An 18,436-nucleotide genomic window follows, 5' to 3' on the forward strand; every position below is an offset into this window, starting at 1 on the left:
TATCCAAAATGAATGAATAATTTTTAACTTTGTACAGAGTTTTTATTCGTAGTCCATCGGTTGAAAACCACGATAGAACTTCTCGAAGTAAAACTTATTGCTTATCGTTCACTGCAAAATGATTATAACTCGAACCGTCTAATGTGAAACTGGCTTCGAGAAACTAAACTTCCGGTTAGCCTGGTAATTATCTTGGTGCTTCGTGCACATTCTTACCAAAGTCGCTCACTGGCTAATGTACATAATAGTTAGGAGCACATACTGCATATTTTGAATGCTATGACGACAAAAACTAAATTGATATTTGATTCACTTTTTTAAAAATTCTCCTCATATATTTGAAACACGTCAATGTATTTACTTTAAATTCTTTAATAATTCATCTAAGTGCATTGTAATACAAGCAACAAGTGATACACGAAATTTTCTACTGTCATAGGAAGTGGTAACTACACTAATATTTGATTCACTTTTCTGAAAATTTTTCTAATAAATTTGAAATACATTGTATGGTAAATGTACTTGCTTTAAATTGTTTAATAATTTTTCTCATTGTATTGTAACATAAGCAACAAGTGATACACGAGATTTTCTATTACCATAGAAAGTGGTGATTATATTAAAATCTCAATTCACTTTTCTGAACATTTTTATTTTTAGGAATAAATTATTTTATTTTATTTGAAAATTTCATAAATTTGAAATACATTGTATGGTAAATGTACTTAAAATTTTTAAATACTTTCTTTCATTTATTATAACATAAGCAACAAATAATACTCCTATTTTCTATTGCCCTAAAAAATGTTGCAAAAATTGTGTCACCAATTGAGATATTTATCCCTATCACGTGAAAAATAATAGATTTGTTTGCGATTTCCCTGACAAGTGCATCGAGGTCGATCCCAATACCCCGTGGTGGAAGCCACGACTTCGGCCTGAATTTCGTCGATTAATTGTCCGCCACGAGCCGTTAAATCGCTCAGATTCGATCAACGAGCCTGAATCGACGAACGAACCAATTAAGTATTTTCATCGCATGTCCTCGAGCAACATTAAACCGGCGGGACAAAATCGTTATTTAAATCGGCCGCAAATGCTTTTTCGCGAGCTGCCAAAGTAGATAATTGGAGGATCGTTTGCTCGAATGACTCCATTTCTCGACAAGCCGACGAATATTCAGCGAGCCGCAACTTTCCTCGAAAATTACTGTCTTCCGAAGGTGAAATTGAAACGCGCTTCGCAACTCCGAATTTATTCGGAAACATGATCCGTTAATTGCTTCGTACGGTGTATGAACCAGACCGGTTGAAGTTGAAAAAAAAAAGAATCGGGATGTAGGGAGATTAAAAGGGCCTCAGGTTTCATAAAAAGAAAGGAATTTCTTTATCAGCGGAAAGGCATGAGAAATAAAAGACCGTGATGTTGCAATCTTAAAAACAGTGGTTTGTTTTAAAAGTCTTCTGGTTTGGAATAATGTTGAAGCAATAATTTTGGAAATTTCAAAGAGATTGTATTAGTATTTTGGATTACACGTATTTAAAATTCTTAATTAGATCAAATTATAATGGTCGAGTCTTAAAAACAATGGTTTGTTTTAGAAGTCTCGACTTCTGGATTGAAATAATCCTCAAGCAATAATTTGGGAAATTTCAAAGAGATTGTATTAGTATTTTGGATTACAAGTATTTCAAATTCTAGAATAAATCCAATTAATTAGATCAAATTATAATGGTGGAGTCTTAAAAACAATGGTTTGTTTCAGAAGTCTCGACTTCTGGATTGAAATAATCTTCAAGCAATAATTTTGGAAATTTCAAAGAGATTGTATTAGTATTTTGGATTACAAGTATTTCAAATTCTAGAATAAATCCAATTAATTATGAAAAAAAAGAAAATTCAAGCTGCCCAGAAGAATACTCTCAACAACTTGCTAATTATACCTTTCCGATTCCACTTACTGCACTTTTAGCTTTACTCAATAGTATCCCCACATGAATGAAAAAGTTTAAATAAACTAATAAAGCGAAAGGTGTGATAATTTTGAACCCACCCAAAATTCGAAGAGTCGATTAAATCAAATTTTAATTTATCCAATCTATCCATTAAAACTCCTGCGCTACTCTTTTAATTTAGTAAACCCCTCAACTATCAACATTACTCCTTCCGAAGTCAATCCGCGCGAAAGAATAGCCTGAGAGTCACTGCGCCGAGCAACGGAACTTCGCGGAACGCGAAAGTCATACTATTCGATTAACCATTCATTGTCAATAACCTCGAATTGGACTGTCCGCGTTAGTTGCCGAAGATCGATCGATGTTATCGTTCGATGTAGCCCAACCGGTGCACGTGGTCGCGCACGCGTCCCACGTGCACCCGCGCAACCGAACTTTAAAGCGGCTACGAAATGAGCGCGCACTGACCAACGAACAAACGTCGAAACGAACGGAACGGCGAGCCAACTCGATCTCACACTTGCGCAACCTATGGTTTGATGCTCGAACCCATTAAAAATCCATTACGCCGTGCAATTTCCGCATAGCATTTCTTTAGGCGAACGTACGGATAAACAGTTATCCTCCTAAAGCGAGCGTGCCGCGCGCGGTCGATCTCGTCGAACAATTAGACGCATCCACCACACGGCAAACGCGTCGCATAAATCTCAATAAAACGCACGATAACGATTGCTTAGTCACGTGGTAACGGAGAGCCTCGGCAAGAAGCTAATGATTCACGCGAGACCGTGGAGCACCTCCTCTTCGGTGTACACGGATGTTAACAGCAATTTCCAACGGTCTCATCGGTGTATCATTAAGGCGTACACCTGTTGACGATCCGCGGTGGAATGTTCTCTCAGTCAGTCGGTGGCCGATTTTCACGTGCGAGGCACACTAATCGATTTCCCGCGACCGAGAAACTCCGGTTCAGCTCTCGTATCGAGTGAAAACCCTACCTCGAAGTATTCCGACGTGCTTTCCTAGGTGTCACGCCGAAAACACCGACTGTACTGATCCTCGCTCAACTACAAACGACGATTACACGGTAACGCGACGCGGGTAAACAAAGCGTATCGCGCCACCGATCGTTCGCATTTTCCACTAAACAGCGACACTAAACGCGCCAGAGACCGAGCCGAGAGCTCTGGTATACGTCGGACAGGCGAACTTGCATATCGGTTTCGGTGTTTAGAGTATAGGACTGTTTTTCCGAAAATACTAACGTTAACGATGTCGTGAGCCTAAATGGCGTTTCTCTGTCATTTACTCTGCGTTTCTTATAGAATTTCCTTTCTAACCTCAGAGACGGTCTTTTATTGCTTAGTTATGTTAATAAGGCGAATGAGTTTGTTGACACTCCAAATATAAGTCGATCAACTTGGTGGAAAATTCTTGAACTTGATTTTCTTAACTATGAAGTACTTTGAAGCCTTCGTGGCATTTTCTTCTCAGTGGTCTAATTTTTCATAGACACACTTTTTCATTTGAAGTAGAAGTATGTATATTATAATTCTTCTCATATAAATTTCAACTCGTCGACTTGAACACACGTGGTTCTATAATTTGTACAAGTGCTTGTTTCTATAATTTGTATAATGGTTCTATAATTTGCACAAGTGCTCGGAGAAGATAAATAGGGAAACTTACGGGATTAAGTTTTGCGTGGAATTGAAAATCCCATCCAGGTCAACAAATGAATTAAAAATTTGTTTGCGGATGCTTCTTTATCTCTCGTTGACGCAACGTGTTTCTTGATGATCTAAAAGATTTTCTGAGATCTGGACACCTAACGAATATCCGAAAGACTATAACACTGCGAAAAGCTAGAAGACAAACTGGCATAAATTGTGGAGGATTTTTAAATATCTCTAGCCGACACTAAACATAATTAATATATATACATTGCTCTATTAAAAAAACTGTACATGTAAACCAAAAATAAGCAATGTGAAAAAACAATATTATGATATAAAAAAATATTATGACATGAAAAATTATACATGTAAGTAACCTTTCATGTAAACAGTTTTTTCATAGAACGCATGCCTTATGAATTAATTGGAGTAAGTTGTGTAGACCTTTCCGTATATACGAAGCTCAATAGCCTACAAATTTTGCTTGTTGTTCTTCCAACAGATAACAAGCGCACCTGACAATTATTAGGTTTGCCGAAATATTAACTGGCTATTTTGTTACATTAAAGTACCAACCTTGACGAAACACTTGAATTGTCGATAACAACTATAAATCTCCCTTGTACTGCGTTACCGAGAACAGATACGAAGTGCTTTGATTTTTCTTCATAAATAAATATCAAGGTTTACCTTACGAAGCCACTGAATTCACTTCTACATCTAAAAAACAATTCCCACGAAAATCACATCACTCAGCAGCGCGTTCACAGTCGACAAAAGTGTCACGATCCGAGGACAACAGCAAAAAAAAAGTCACACTGTCATAATTCTAAAACGCCTCGACCGTAACGTCACGTGACCACGCACCTTCAAAAAGATCTACGATCCTCGCGCTAATCGATCGACGCACGATTTTCAAACGTCTCGAGTTGCTTTACATCTTCATCACACCTCCGTCACTTTGCAATAATCCACTTCGATCGGCGGAACACGAACGATGAGCCTCGGTTTCCCATTTACTCTTCCCAACAGCGTCACAACGATTTAGGTATAAAAATCACACGTGCACTGTCGCGTCCGGAGCGATACCGGATCGAGGGTCCGCTCCGCGTGGCGGCGTGGTCGTCGAAATCCTGCGCGGACCTTGAATAAGTGGAAAGACGCGAGACGATTTCGCGTATCGATCGCGGATCGATCGTTTCCCGTGAACGGGAACCAGCGGAATCGTCGGTTTCGGAGCAGCCACGGTAACCCGCCGGCACCGCCGACGCCGGCACGAGATCCGATGAATCCGACACGGAACGCAGAGCGAACAGGCGGACCGACGGACGGAAACGAAGCACACACGAATGCCAGCGGTAGAACGTGTACGAACGAACAGGCGAGAGCCTGGCTGCCTCGTTCGGTGAACAGCCCGCGGCCCCCACGTTGTTTGTCTCGCGAGTGGCCTGTTTACATGTTGACTCTCTGTTTACGCGTTTCGTATTCCCCCTTCCATTCCCGCGCCACCGCACCGCCAGCGATCCGCCACCCACCACCCGACGCCACTGCCGCCGTCTTCCCGCCACTCTCGCCCCCGCTGCCCTCCCTCCCTCTTCCCTCCCTCCCAACCGTTTCAACCTCGTCGTCAGAGCGTCACCTATCGGGTCGGTTTGTCCTTTTCTTTGCCGCGACGCTCTCGCTCGACCGCGCCGAATAAAGCCGAGTTCAACCGCTGACCGGCTCGGTAGGAAAGCGAGATGACTCGCGCCAGCAATCTTGGTTCGCGAACTCGACTTTCGTCGTTTTTTCCATCGACTCGTTTCGCGACATTTCCGACGAATTTGCACGGGCACCTGGGGGGGGGGGGATAGTTTTACACCCTTCTGGTTCCGGTACCATGGTATCAAGTTGAGCTAACGGTGAGTTACGTTTGTCGCTGCGGCTAGAGTTGTTCGTATTTTTGCTATTGGCGGTTCGCGACAAATTACTACCGCGAGACTGAGATCGTTAAAAGGAAGCATGAGAGACGAAAGGAACGACGAATGGAATACATTGGCGTAGCTGTGAAATATTACAGCGATACAACTACTTGACCCTTGAAGAATAATTCTTTTTTTCTCGTAGTAATTTAATTTAATTTTTAGGGTTAACTTGGACTACAATTAGTATGGAAGCAATTGTTCGAATGCAACGATTGTCACTTTCAGGTTTTGAGGAAAAGCAGACCCTTTTCCTCAAAGCAGAAAGATGGGGGGAGGGGGTGTCCTAGCAGGGACAGAAAGCGACGACCCTCAGTCCGACAAAATAAGTCAAGCGGTACGGATCGTTGTGAATTCGGACACTCTTCCTTTAACATTCTTATATATTGTAATCTTTAAGAAAATAAATTTCTAAAAATAAAATTCTAACAACAATAAACAAAAAGAAATCGTAATTGTGTAGTTTTCGAGGATAACTGGTCTTCCTTCTGTGCACAAATAAGAACATTCGCCCTAAACGATAGTGTCGCCAATGTATGAGTCCTCAACTAAATTTTGTGTCCTCAATTGTAAACGCCAGGCCTGAAAGGGTTAAGTCTCCCGCGTTCGTGATTTTGTGATGTCCTACTACTATGCATTGGGCGGAGCAAGCGGCCCGGTTCCCTTGCCCCGGTCCCCTTTTAGTTTGTAAACCCTCGGCAACTTAAGTTAGAAGCACAGTACACGTTTATCTTTCAATGGGGAACACTGAAACGGGAGCCTGTGGATTCTAACACCCTCTTGAATTATTACTACGTGTATATTATATATTTAATCATTTGCAAATTATTGAGGTTACGCATATAAAAAGAAGTCTTATGAAATGAATATGTTTTATAAGTTGCAAAGGTGTTCATGTTGTAGATGTTATAGATGACACAAATTATGTAAATTATTCAAATTGGGCATGGTATGCAGATTGTACAAGTTGTGGTAATTGAACAGTCTTCTCTAATTGAAGGAATGATTATCCAAATTGTGTGGATAATCCAAGTTTTCAAAATTTACAAATGTTGGACACGACAATAAATCGCAGAAAATTTTCTCAATAAACATTACTGAGGATTCATACAGTCAGTGTAATAAGTATTCGTACACTGACTGTATATAGAATGTCGATTTATATAAAAAATACAGAAGAATATACATAAATATTCATATATACATGTAGAACAGTCTTCTCTAGTTGAACAAGAAATGCCAGATTATAATGTGAATAATCCAAGTTTTTTAAATTTACAAATGTCAGACACGACAATAAATCACAGAAAATTTTCTCACCAAATATTATTTGAGAATTGAACATACATAGAACGTCATACATACACTATCCGTGCAAATAGTATATACGCCTTATCGGACAGTATATTTGAGCTACCAAGAAAGAATTCTCAGGTAGAGAACGATCCAGGCTCGCCATTCGAAGGTAAACGCTAATCTGTCGCGAAAGTGTGGCCTATCGATAAAGAAACCGCCTGTATATGCGTGAAACATGTGGTTCTAGTGATTGCTGTTATCGGATAGTCGCGTGCGCACGTGTACGCGATCCGTGAATATTAAAGTCGCCAGCGAACTGATCGCCACGAGTGCCGAGGAAACGGTGTATACCATTATCGCTGCTCGTATACCTTATTTATCGTTTCTATACCTTGTTGGCGACATTTCGCGATATTAGTACGCTCGAGTTTCAGATATCACCGTGTAATTGAAATTACGCGACATGTGCTTATTAAGTTTGTGCGCCGCGATTCGACCGCGCACACGCGTTTAATTAGATTTTCTTTCTGTCGATTGTACTTAATATGGCGGTTAAATAAACGCTCCCAACCGACGTAACGTTTCGTTTCCTGGATTTTTTATAAACCCGTCTCCGACTGACATCCGCTGTTGGATCGGTTGTACAGGGTTTTCAATATTAATATACCGGTGAATGTACCTTAAAAATTACGCAGAGTTGGAAGATTAAATACGCGAGTCGTTTAATTAAAAAGAAACAAAAATCCCATGCGTTATCCTCTGACCAATGGGCTTAAGTAGAATGAGATAATGGTCAGACGCACTACGCGTATCGTTACAGCTATGCATACGACAGGGAAGCAACCAGTTTCGACAATTTTGTAACTGATATCATACAATTTTCCTTAAAAGTATTCTGTTTATTATTTCTTAAACGATATCTAGACATTGTTTACAAACATGTGCGTCGCTTTATGGATCGTAACTTGGTTGTAAAGAATTAAAAAGAAACAAAAATCCTATGCGTTACGCTCCGTGCAACGGGCTGAAGAAGAATGAGACAACGTATGTCAGACACACTACGCGTATCCACCTTGCAACCACCCGTAAAGATATATTATTTATTCTCTGCCCGTAATAATTAAACAAATACCCTGAAAAAAATATATGAGATGCATGTTATAAGTAGGAATATTTTCGTTTGCGTAGAATTTAAATATCTGAAATAGTAACCGAGAAAAAAAATAATAAAATTAAAGGTGTTTGTGGGACGATGTTTTAGATCAAAAGCATTGCACAGCACATAATAGCAATGAAAATTGTGCTGGGGGCCGATTGCCAAATTTGTTACTATTGCAATTTTAAAACTCTCACATTTTCTCTAAATGTAACTCGTAAACCGTTTACGAGTTGCAAATAAATCAGTCGCGCATATATGAATTCCCTGCGTCATTTTGTTTCCGAATGACACATTCCTGACCGTAACACGTTTTAGCACCTAACAAACCAGAACATTGGCTTAAACACCGCCCACGCTCGCGTTGTCGGCTCGGTGTCACGTTCGCGGACTAACACGCTCCCCGTTTGCCAAATGTGACAGTAACGCGAGGCACCTTCTCTTTACTCCTCTTTACTTCTTCCTTATATCACTTCAACGCCCTGTAACTTCAACGCCATTGTCATCGATGAGTATCGACGTTTTCGCATTTACTGCCAGATTTTTTTCAACACGTTTTACGAGCACCGATAACGCGCGACCATTCCTGTTTATCGCGAGTCAACCAATACGAAACCTCGTTGAAATGTAACTCTTTGACATCGCCGATGCTTTCGACGCTGTTTACCAAAAACCGATGCATCCGGACCATAGGCTTCTAAGAATACTCTCGTCGTGAAGTTGTAAAACGATGTATTTTCACACTTCACGTGTTGAAGTCAATCGTTCTTTACTTGAAATTGTACAATTTTTATTTGTCTACTAATTGAGCCGTTCACAGCAGGTTTTGACAAATTTTAAATTTAAGTGTTAAAGGTCTATTGTTATAACTTTCCTGAATAATAAAGATTGACACCATTAAGTGACAAAATCGAATAATAATATAATATAATAATAAATAATTTACTTCAGAGGCCACTGTACGTTATTATAGTCATTTTAAATATTCAATACAATGGAAATTATTAATTTTATTCGGTACTACTTGTATCATTTGTACTCAGAGCTGTTGTAACCCGTTTAAAATAATGAAAACGCTAGTTAGAGGTGCACAACTTTTCCCTACCCCATCCTAATGATCAAGGGATGATAACCCTAGTTGGTGGCAATGAAACAAAGTAATCTGAACGTGCTCGAAATAGAGACAAAGCTGCTCCTTTCTGTGAAACGTGGCCAATGTATCTTCAACGCGTAATTCTCTAAGTGGAAACGTCATGCTTAGCAATATGGCTATTCAAACATGTGGCCCGCGATGAGACTACGCAGACTCGTGGCCGTTCGCGTTTTGTTCCCCCCACCGATACGCACACTTTTTCTCTGTTCATTCCTCCACTTCACTCTCTTTCTCTCTTTCTCTGGGAGTTAACAGTACGCATTGGTACGCATGCAAGAAACTTCAGAACGATCTTAGCCGCCCAGTATATTTATTTATTCCCATATCGGTGCATGTTCGCGGAACTATTGCGACACGTCGTTAGAAATGGTCGAGTATCGTGACGGAACGATGACAAATTGCCTGCGAGAAATCTTTAGTGCAAAGAGTTTCTATTGTCGAGTGCATGAGATTAGAATTTGTGCGCATCGAAGACTTTGGTGTGAACACTATCTTCATCCCTGATGAAATTAAATTTAATTTATGTGGATTTATTATTATTTATTGTTGGTTTATTTATTCGATGTATTAGAGGGTGTTGTGACACCTTGGTGCAACCATCTTCATTCTTGGCTAAATGAGATCTAATTTATTGCTAAATTGGAAATTGTCTCAGTGATTATGAAAGAGAAGGATAGTCTTATTCCCTGAAAAATCGTTTCCTGCCTTTCAACACCTTTCGAAAAATTCGTTACCTTACATCCCAATCCTCGTTGACGAGTTGGGGGTGTAAATGAAAATTAAAATTCAATTGCTGAATTTTTACACCAAGTAATGACTAAATTCTTGAAATTCCCGAAATTCTGAATTCTTGAAATTCTTGAAATACTGACATCTTGAAACTCTTGAAATTCTGAATTTTGATTTCTTAAAATTCTTGAAATTCGTGAAATTCTTGAAATTCGTGAAATTCTTGAAATTCTTAAACTCTTGAAATTCTTGAAATTCTTGAAATTCTTGAAATTCTTGAAATTCTTGAAATTCTTGAAATTCTTGAAATTCTTGAAATTCTTGAAATTCTTGAAATTCTTGATATTCTTGAAATTCTGAATTCTGATTCCTTAAAATTCTTGAAATTCTGAATTCTGATTTCTTGAAATTCTTAAATTCTTGAAATTCTGAATTCTGATTCCTTAAAATTCTTGAAATTCTTAAATTCTTGAAATTCTTGGAATTCTGAATTCTGATTTCTTAAAATTCTTGAAATTCTTGGAATTCTGAATTCCGATTCCTTAAAATTCTTAAATTTCTGAATTCTAATTTCTCAAAATTCTTGGAATTCCAAAAACCCTCTTCGTCTAATTGAATGTTAATGTTCACTTGCACCCGGGACCGCTGAATTCGTCCGCGCGGCATCGCGGAGCGTGCCGTGGGAACCGAACGAATCCACGCGAAACCAATAAGAGATATCACAGCTGTAATGATAATTTCCCAGGGATCATCGGCGGGTTACGTATACTCGAGTTAACTCGATTATCATACCACGCCACCGCCAGATATTTATCTTTCCCCCCTGCGATCAGCGCCGATCAAGTTGAAACTACGACGGAGCCGATCGATTTAGCCATTTATCAATTAATCTTATCGACGGTGCGGCCCGGTGTGCCCATAACGAATTCCCGTTTTAATCACGTACAGCAAGCTATACTTTCGTAACGACGGGCCTGTTCAACGTCTGCCTCGCTAATAGCAAGTTAATTGCATCTGGTGCAGGGGAATCCCCTTTTCCGTCACTTCGTATGCTACGCGGAGAAAAATGTACACCACGAGCGTGCCCCCTCCTCGAACCAGGAAAAAAAGGAGAAACTGAGAACCATGCACAGACAAAACGCGATACACGCGCGATTTTGCCGCTTCCCGTTCTAATCCTTAAAGAGGCTACCAGGAGGATGAAATATTTCAAAAATATTCCTGAAACATATTTCAATTTTGTGTGTAATATAAACAGGTAAGAATATAATTGAATACAATATACAAAATATTGTATTAAGGAGAAACTGAGAATCATGCACAGACAAAACGCGATACACGCGCGATTTTGCCGCTTCCCGTTCTAATCCTTAAAGAGGCTGGCCGAGTGAAATATTTCAAAAATATTCCTGAAAAATATTTCAATTTTCCTTGTGTGTAACATAAACAGGTGAGAATATATTTGAATACAATATACAAAATATGAAAAAATATTGTATTTGGAATATAACTGTTTCGTAATATATGAATTAGCGTTTCTCGATCTCGAAGTAATAATACTTAAAGAGGCTACGGGATTTCGAGCTCTCCAATTAGGAAATTCTGAAAATATTTTATTTTCCTTACATGTATATAAAATAAACAAGTACAATTAAATACAATATAAAAAATGTGAACAAATATTGTATTTGACATACAACAGCCTTCTAATGTATGAAATTAGCATTCCTCGCTCACGAAATGATAGTAATTCTTAAAGATCGTTTTCCAATAAAACGTGCGTAGGCTTGTCACCCTTTTGTTAGTCTTCGATGCAACAGCTCGTTGGCTGAGCCTTTGCGGGATTAATTGTCCGCTCTGTCGCGAATTTTATTGTCACCGTTAAATCGATCGTATCCGCTGTTATTTTTCATTGAATTCTACATATCCCTTTGCATTCATGAATCGTAAATCGGTAATTCACGAACGACCGGTACGCTCGCGGCTCTACGTGCGCGGGAATACGTTCGAGTGAGATACGGCAGGATATAAACGAGCATTTATTATCCGGGAAGTGGTTAGCTTCTTATCAATTTCAACGCATTATTATTTTTATCGATGCTTCGGAAATTGCACCTCTTACGTAATCCTCTAGATTCCCGAGAATATTCGGGATTCTCGAGTTTATGCGGGATCCCGAGTTGATTCAGAATTCCCGAGAATACACGAGATCCCGCAAAAATCCTGGATTCCCGAGAATGTACGGGAATCCCGGATGTATTCGGGATTTTGAAGTTTTCAAGATTCCATCCCGATCCCGGGAGGAATTCCCGTCCCGACCGGGATCCCGCACACCCCTACCATTTAGGCATTTCTAAAAATTTGTTCAGAAGAATGTTCATCGATTTCTCTAATTATACATATAATTGAAAACCGTGCAATGATCAAATACGTGTACAAAATAAATTCACTATCGAGGCAAATTCAAGAATAAATATCAAGCATTCTGGGAATAATTTGTCCTCATCGGAGAACGATCAAAAAATTAGCTACTGAATTTACTATAAAAAGAGTCAGCATCGAAGACAACTTGTGACGAACTTTACAATCTATTCTTGTACTTGTATCGGAGAGTCCTGGCGACAATCGTCACAAACCACCCCTTGTATCGTGTAGGACACGTTGGATTATGCCACGCGACGTGTCATTTTATTTTCACAGGAGAGAGAAGGCGACGCGAGCCGAACACGGGACGGGGCAGTTCGTATACAGGGTGATTCTAGTAACTAGGGCAGCGAGCAGCTTCCCAAACAAAATATTAAAAATATTCCTAAGGAAAAATATTAAACAATCTGAAGTTTCCCCGAAACCTAACAATACCTCTTCACTCTTTGAAAATAATCTGTATTATATGAGGCTCTTAATGTTCATCGTACCAGAGTATTTTTAATTTACAAATAAAAATGCCTGCTACTTATTGACTCTTACTAATTCAAAAAAATAATAAATTAATAATAACAGCTCGTCTTAGTATCTGGAACCACCCTGTACGTCGCGCAACTACCCTCGTAACGCGGTACAAGCAACGAAGGACGGTTTAGGGGATAAATCGTCGCGTAAACGCCTCGGTATATGGACCGGCGGGATTTCGTTTCGGAATCGGCGGGAGCGAGTGAGAGTCCGTAGATAAGGTAATCCGGAGCCCCGAAACTCCGTCAGATTCTCGAAACCACCCCCGCGGCCGCAGAGACTGTGTACCTGCGGAGAAAACGGGGTGGGTTTCGGTCAGTTTAATGCGAGACTCGGCGAACACGAAACCGGCCACCTCGCAGTCCCGCGATTGTGGAAAACAATAAACAGACCTGGCCGAACTTACAGGATCCCCACGGTCGATCGAGCATCGTAAATGCTTTCGGCGGGAATCGATTCTCGAACTTTGCGATTTGTTTCGCGATGAACGTACCCCTGCGTCCTGGAAGGACGGGGTACGAGGGAGAGTGGAAAGTATCGCTGGAGAGCGAGTCGAGAAGAGCCAGGAGGCTTCAAGAAGGCATCGGCCATTATTAAGAACTTCGTTCGCGAGTTCCCCCAATTTTTTTTTTTTATTTTTCTCTCCACGGTTCGCTGTTCCTTCTTGATTTCGTACCCTGACGGGCAACCATTCTTCCGTGCCGAGATACGCGTTTACTCCATTTACTTTACAACGAGTTGTTTGAGTGAAATTGAAGGGGACGTGTTTGGGGTGGCGTTGCGAAGCTGATTTCTTCGATGAATTCAAAATCTGATTCTGTATGTAGTCTCTGTAGTTGAATTTTTTAAATGAACGTAGTAATTGGTGGTTTTTAAACGAACACTATTTTTAAATGGTACAAAATGTATACGTGTCATTTAGGAGGATTTTAATGTAAGTCATTTTATCTAATAATACACTTAATTTTTAAAAGTAACATGAAAAGTCTCGGTAGTTGAATTTTTTAAATGAACGTAGCAATTGTTGGTTTTTAAATGAACACAATTTTTAAATGGTGCAAAATGTATACGTGTCATTTAGGAGGATTTTAATGTAAGTCATTTTATCTAATAATACAATTAATTTTTAAAAATAAAAGAAAAATACATTCTTAAAATGAACAGAATATACGTATACATGTCATTTATGAGGCCAGCGACAGTTTGGTCGATGAATTCATAATCAGTTTTCATATGTAGTCCCTGTAGTTGAATTTTGTAAGTTAAACTTAAAAATTGTGGTTTGAAAGGGTGGAAACAAATGTATAACCTTGTCATCATCATTTGGTGTCTTATTGACACCAATATTTAAATGTATATTTAAGGTATATTTAAATGTTGCAAGTATTATAGTCTCATTTCACTTCGTACCTTCTACGTCTATCGAAGAAGTATGTCTGAATTATATACTAGGTTTTATGTTTCTAAATAAATGTTTCTAAATAAATATTTCATTATAAATATGTGCATGCATAAACCACTTATGAATATATTATAACGACAAATTTATTTGAAAACATTAAACCTATAATTTGATATACAAGCACTCATGGGACTAACTGTATTTCTTACCAAAACAGTGGCACTGTTTAAATATTCTATAACAATATATTCTCTAAAAAAAAAGAATGAATAAATCGTCAACAGTAAAACGTAACAAGAGAGGAAGGCGAGTTGACCGATTGATCGACGATCCATTCGAAGTCGGATATCGAGAAGACCCCGGCAACTTTTCCCATTATCGTCAATATGCAGGCTAAGGCTTTGGTTTCACGTTCGAGGGCGTTACGGCGTCGATTCTATGGTAAAAGGAAACCGGTTAAATCGCGTCGACGACCTTTATTGCCGTCTTAAAGCAGTTAAGTTAATCGGCATCAGCATAAGAAAACGGAAGGGGCTGCGAACTTGACGCGGCAGGAATCGAATCGCCTTTCCTTGTATTTAGAGTTCGAGACAAAAACATTAACATAAATCACGGCTCGATGGGTGGGGGAGGGTAGGTGAGACGATGGGAAAGATCCGCCACGAGGATCGGATGTTTATTCCGATTTCCTTCCGAGACCGTTCCCTTACGGCGCACTTTACAGCTCCATCGAGCCCCGTCTTGCTTCCTACCTCCCCGCAATTAGTGCCTTGAAAACTTGAGAACCATTCGTTTCCTCGTTACGAACAGAAACTTCGAATTAGTACCTCCGCTTCTTCGACGTTACTCTTCGGAACGAAATAAACTGCCTCGGGCGATATTTAATGTACCGATCTCGTTGGAGATTTATTATAAACAACAGAAGATTGGTATAGACTCTAAAGATAGTATATACTCTATTTCTATGCACTATGTCTTTTGGTTATGTACACGGTTATGTATATTAGATGTTGGAGAGGCTAGAAAATTTCGTGTAAAAATTAATTCGATGTTTACGATGATATTCATTCAATGGTATCTCGGCGAGATTTTTTACTGAAAATTATTTCGTCACATTAGGCATTCTGTTCCAAAGCTGATGTCTTCGATGAATTTAAAATCTGTTTACATATCTCTATAATTAAAATTTTTAAGTGAACTTAAAAATTGTTGATTTCAAAGAATAGAAAAAAATGTATAACCTTGTCATTATCGTTTGGTGTGTTCTTCGTATATCTAATTTACTTAACATATACATAATGGAATATAATTTCAGAGAGGACTCGTGGTATAAATAATAGTTTAAAATTGAGAATTATGAATACAAAAGTATAGAAACATCTTTATTGAACATATTATGTGTGTATTGAAAATGATTTTTGATTTCAATACTATTATGAATATTAATATTGAATATTCGCATTCATGATGTTTGGTCGATGCAAAATTGAATATAGGAATAGTAAATTAATAGATTTGCCTTATTGAAAAGTCACCGACGAAAAAAGTTCTCTTTCCTCCACACTTTCCCCTTAAAATCAATTTTAAATAATTCCGAAAGGAAAAAATAGAAACAACTATCCGCTGTGAACTTTCCATTTACTGTCAGATAACATCTGATAACTAGGCTATATGTCTAGATTACGATATCTCGTTTGATCTCATCCCTACCACTGCTCCTCTTAAAACCACGTTCCTCAACGTCACTCTCTGAAATTCACTTCTTCAAGGGTCCGATAAAACTGATTACAGGCGAAACTGAATAATTTCGTTTCCCTTTTGAAGTCATCCCTTGCCACGTCCACCTGCTTTCCTGTTCTCACAATCATTACAAACGGTTACGCGTGAGAGAAATCGATAGGGGAGGGTGAAAATGCGTGCGAAAATGCACGAAAAAAACAAAAAGAAATCGAGGGAAAAGGCGCCACTTAACTCCACCCCGTCGGTATCGTTCTCGGCGAACGCACCTTGCGTCGCGCGAGTGCCAACCCTCGACCTCAACTCTTTCGCTTTTTGGCGGGAATTCGATGAATTGCCAGCCGCCACGGGTAATAAATAATGCATTTTGTGTTTGCCCCCGGTAAAAGGGTCCACCCTTAACGGACCCCTTTCCCCGTTCCCTTCCACCGGCCGTCCCCTAAGCTAACCCCTAAATTTTAGAACGACTTCGGTCGAAGGCGATCGAGGGGCACGATTTAGCGAAACGACCGGGAACTGATACAGTTTCGGAAAGCTGTGTCGGGCGTCAAGTGTTGCTTGACCGTTTCCAAACCCAACCGTGGAGTTCCAAACTCTTCGAGAACTTCTTCGTTCTGGAGTCGTAGGACCAATGGAAGGACCCAAGTGGCGAGTAAAGGATTTTTAATTACGAAAAGGGAATTCTAGTGGTTGAAAAAGGGTTGGAAAATGGTTCGACAATGGCGTTTTGTCATCGAAGAAGTTTTATTTATTATTTCTGTGGGAAGCCTCAAGAAATACGTGAAAGAATGTAATAGACTCGGGGAATAATACAAAGCATGTTGTTTATTCGAATGAAACTCCAACTATATAAAACTATTCTTAATAAAACCTTGTATGTCTGATTAAAATAATTTTCACGTAATTCTGTATTTCTATTCATTTTGAATGCATTTCTTCTATTTCATTGCAATAAGATTCTGCATTAATTGTACAATCAGAGGGTAAACAATGATGACGAATAAATTATTAAATTAATTGTTAAATCTATTAACTTTCTAGTAAAAAATCATCACCTTTGAATTTTTCGAATTAGCATTGAATTATCGTAACATTCACAAAAGGCTAAAAATTGATGTCAACCAATGTACATATATTCAAAAACGATGTTTACTTCCCAATTGCTGCAATTGCCAATGCCACACGGGACCTAATCACCCACGAAAAAACTCTCAATCCGTCCAATGTTGTCAATTAGCAGGAGCTTCGATTCAGCGAGTCACCTCTCCTCCAATTATTATTCCGTTAGATCGAACCGACGGCTCGTTACCAAAGCGGACTTTTCTCGATCGTCGAAGACAACGAAATAATATAGCAAAGAATAAAGGAAGAGCTTCAAACGCAGGCGGCATTGAAATAAATTCCTCGACAATAGGAGAGGCACGCGGAGCGCCTGGACCTGTTAAGGGCAACAGAAAATGAGAAGCGAACGAGGCGGAAGGGAATATCAGGATAATGGTAGCGCGCAACATTATAAGGTGCGCATTGTCTGTAATTTAGCAAGCAGATCAACGCTGCCAATTACGGCCAACTATTATGTAGACAGCGGTCCGTGCCCGCGGATCCTCGTGGACACCGTAAGACGATTCGAGTCATTGGCCCCGAATTCATTCGCCTACGAAAGGATCGAATTAACGAACTTCATTGTCCCCCTCGCCTTTCCGCGGAACCACTGGACCGAAACGCGAGAGGAAAAATAGCCCGTAAATACGTTATTCTTCGAGGACGGAGTCGGTATTGACTCGGAGAGTACAGAGGGAGATTCTCGTTTACGACAGAGAAATTATGAAACGGTGAAACATTTAAGAACCGTCTTCGAAAGAGTATATTCCTGTAAGAGGAAATCTTAAACGATTTAAGATAATCGGTTGATGAATATTTTGTGTGTTTTGGACAATTTTCAGCAAGTTAGAAGGTGGAATGTATGACGACGTATTATACCAATGTTTTTCGAGAAAGTAATATTTCCGAACATGAAAAGTTGAGAATCAAATTTAAATAAGAAATCGTGAGGTATTTTTCTATATTTTAATATTAGTTATTAATACAAATTAATGTCTCTGACATAAGTAAACATTTGTGATACATACAGTACCATCCAGTGTTCGATTAAACATTAATAACAATTACGGTTCATATTTCATACAATGTTTCGACTTTGACTGCAAGTTATTTCCAGAACCATTTTAATACACACTCCAAAAAATATACATTGAGAAATGTGAAATAAAAATAGAACTACGTGTTGATCAAATAGGTAGGTTTCCGTCACTAATTTACATGATAAATAAAATAATATTTCATCGAATGTTTCGATTTTGACTGCAAGTTATTTCCAGAACCATTTTAATACACACTCCAAAAAATATACATTGAGAAATGT

General features: G+C 39.1%; 1 protein-coding gene across 7 annotated transcripts in view; it reads right to left on the reverse strand.

Annotated features, from left to right (window-relative positions):
* Positions 1–18,436, reverse strand: part of LOC128877864 (forkhead box protein P1) — a 392,211-nt gene that overhangs the window by 339,742 nt on the left and 34,033 nt on the right. Inside the window, exon 1 of one of the 7 annotated variants that reach the window (XM_054125473.1) lies at positions 4,322–5,114. The exons of 5 other annotated variants lie outside the window; for them this stretch is intronic. The gene's annotated coding sequence lies outside the window, so the exon portion shown is untranslated. Of the gene's footprint in view, positions 1–4,207; positions 5,115–18,436 lie in introns of those variants that run through there. One more of the 7 variants, XM_054125472.1, reaches the window with a different exon arrangement.

This window comes from Hylaeus volcanicus, chromosome 6 (assembly GCF_026283585.1).
Source record: "Hylaeus volcanicus isolate JK05 chromosome 6, UHH_iyHylVolc1.0_haploid, whole genome shotgun sequence".
Taxonomy (NCBI): Eukaryota; Metazoa; Arthropoda; class Insecta; order Hymenoptera; family Colletidae; genus Hylaeus; species Hylaeus volcanicus.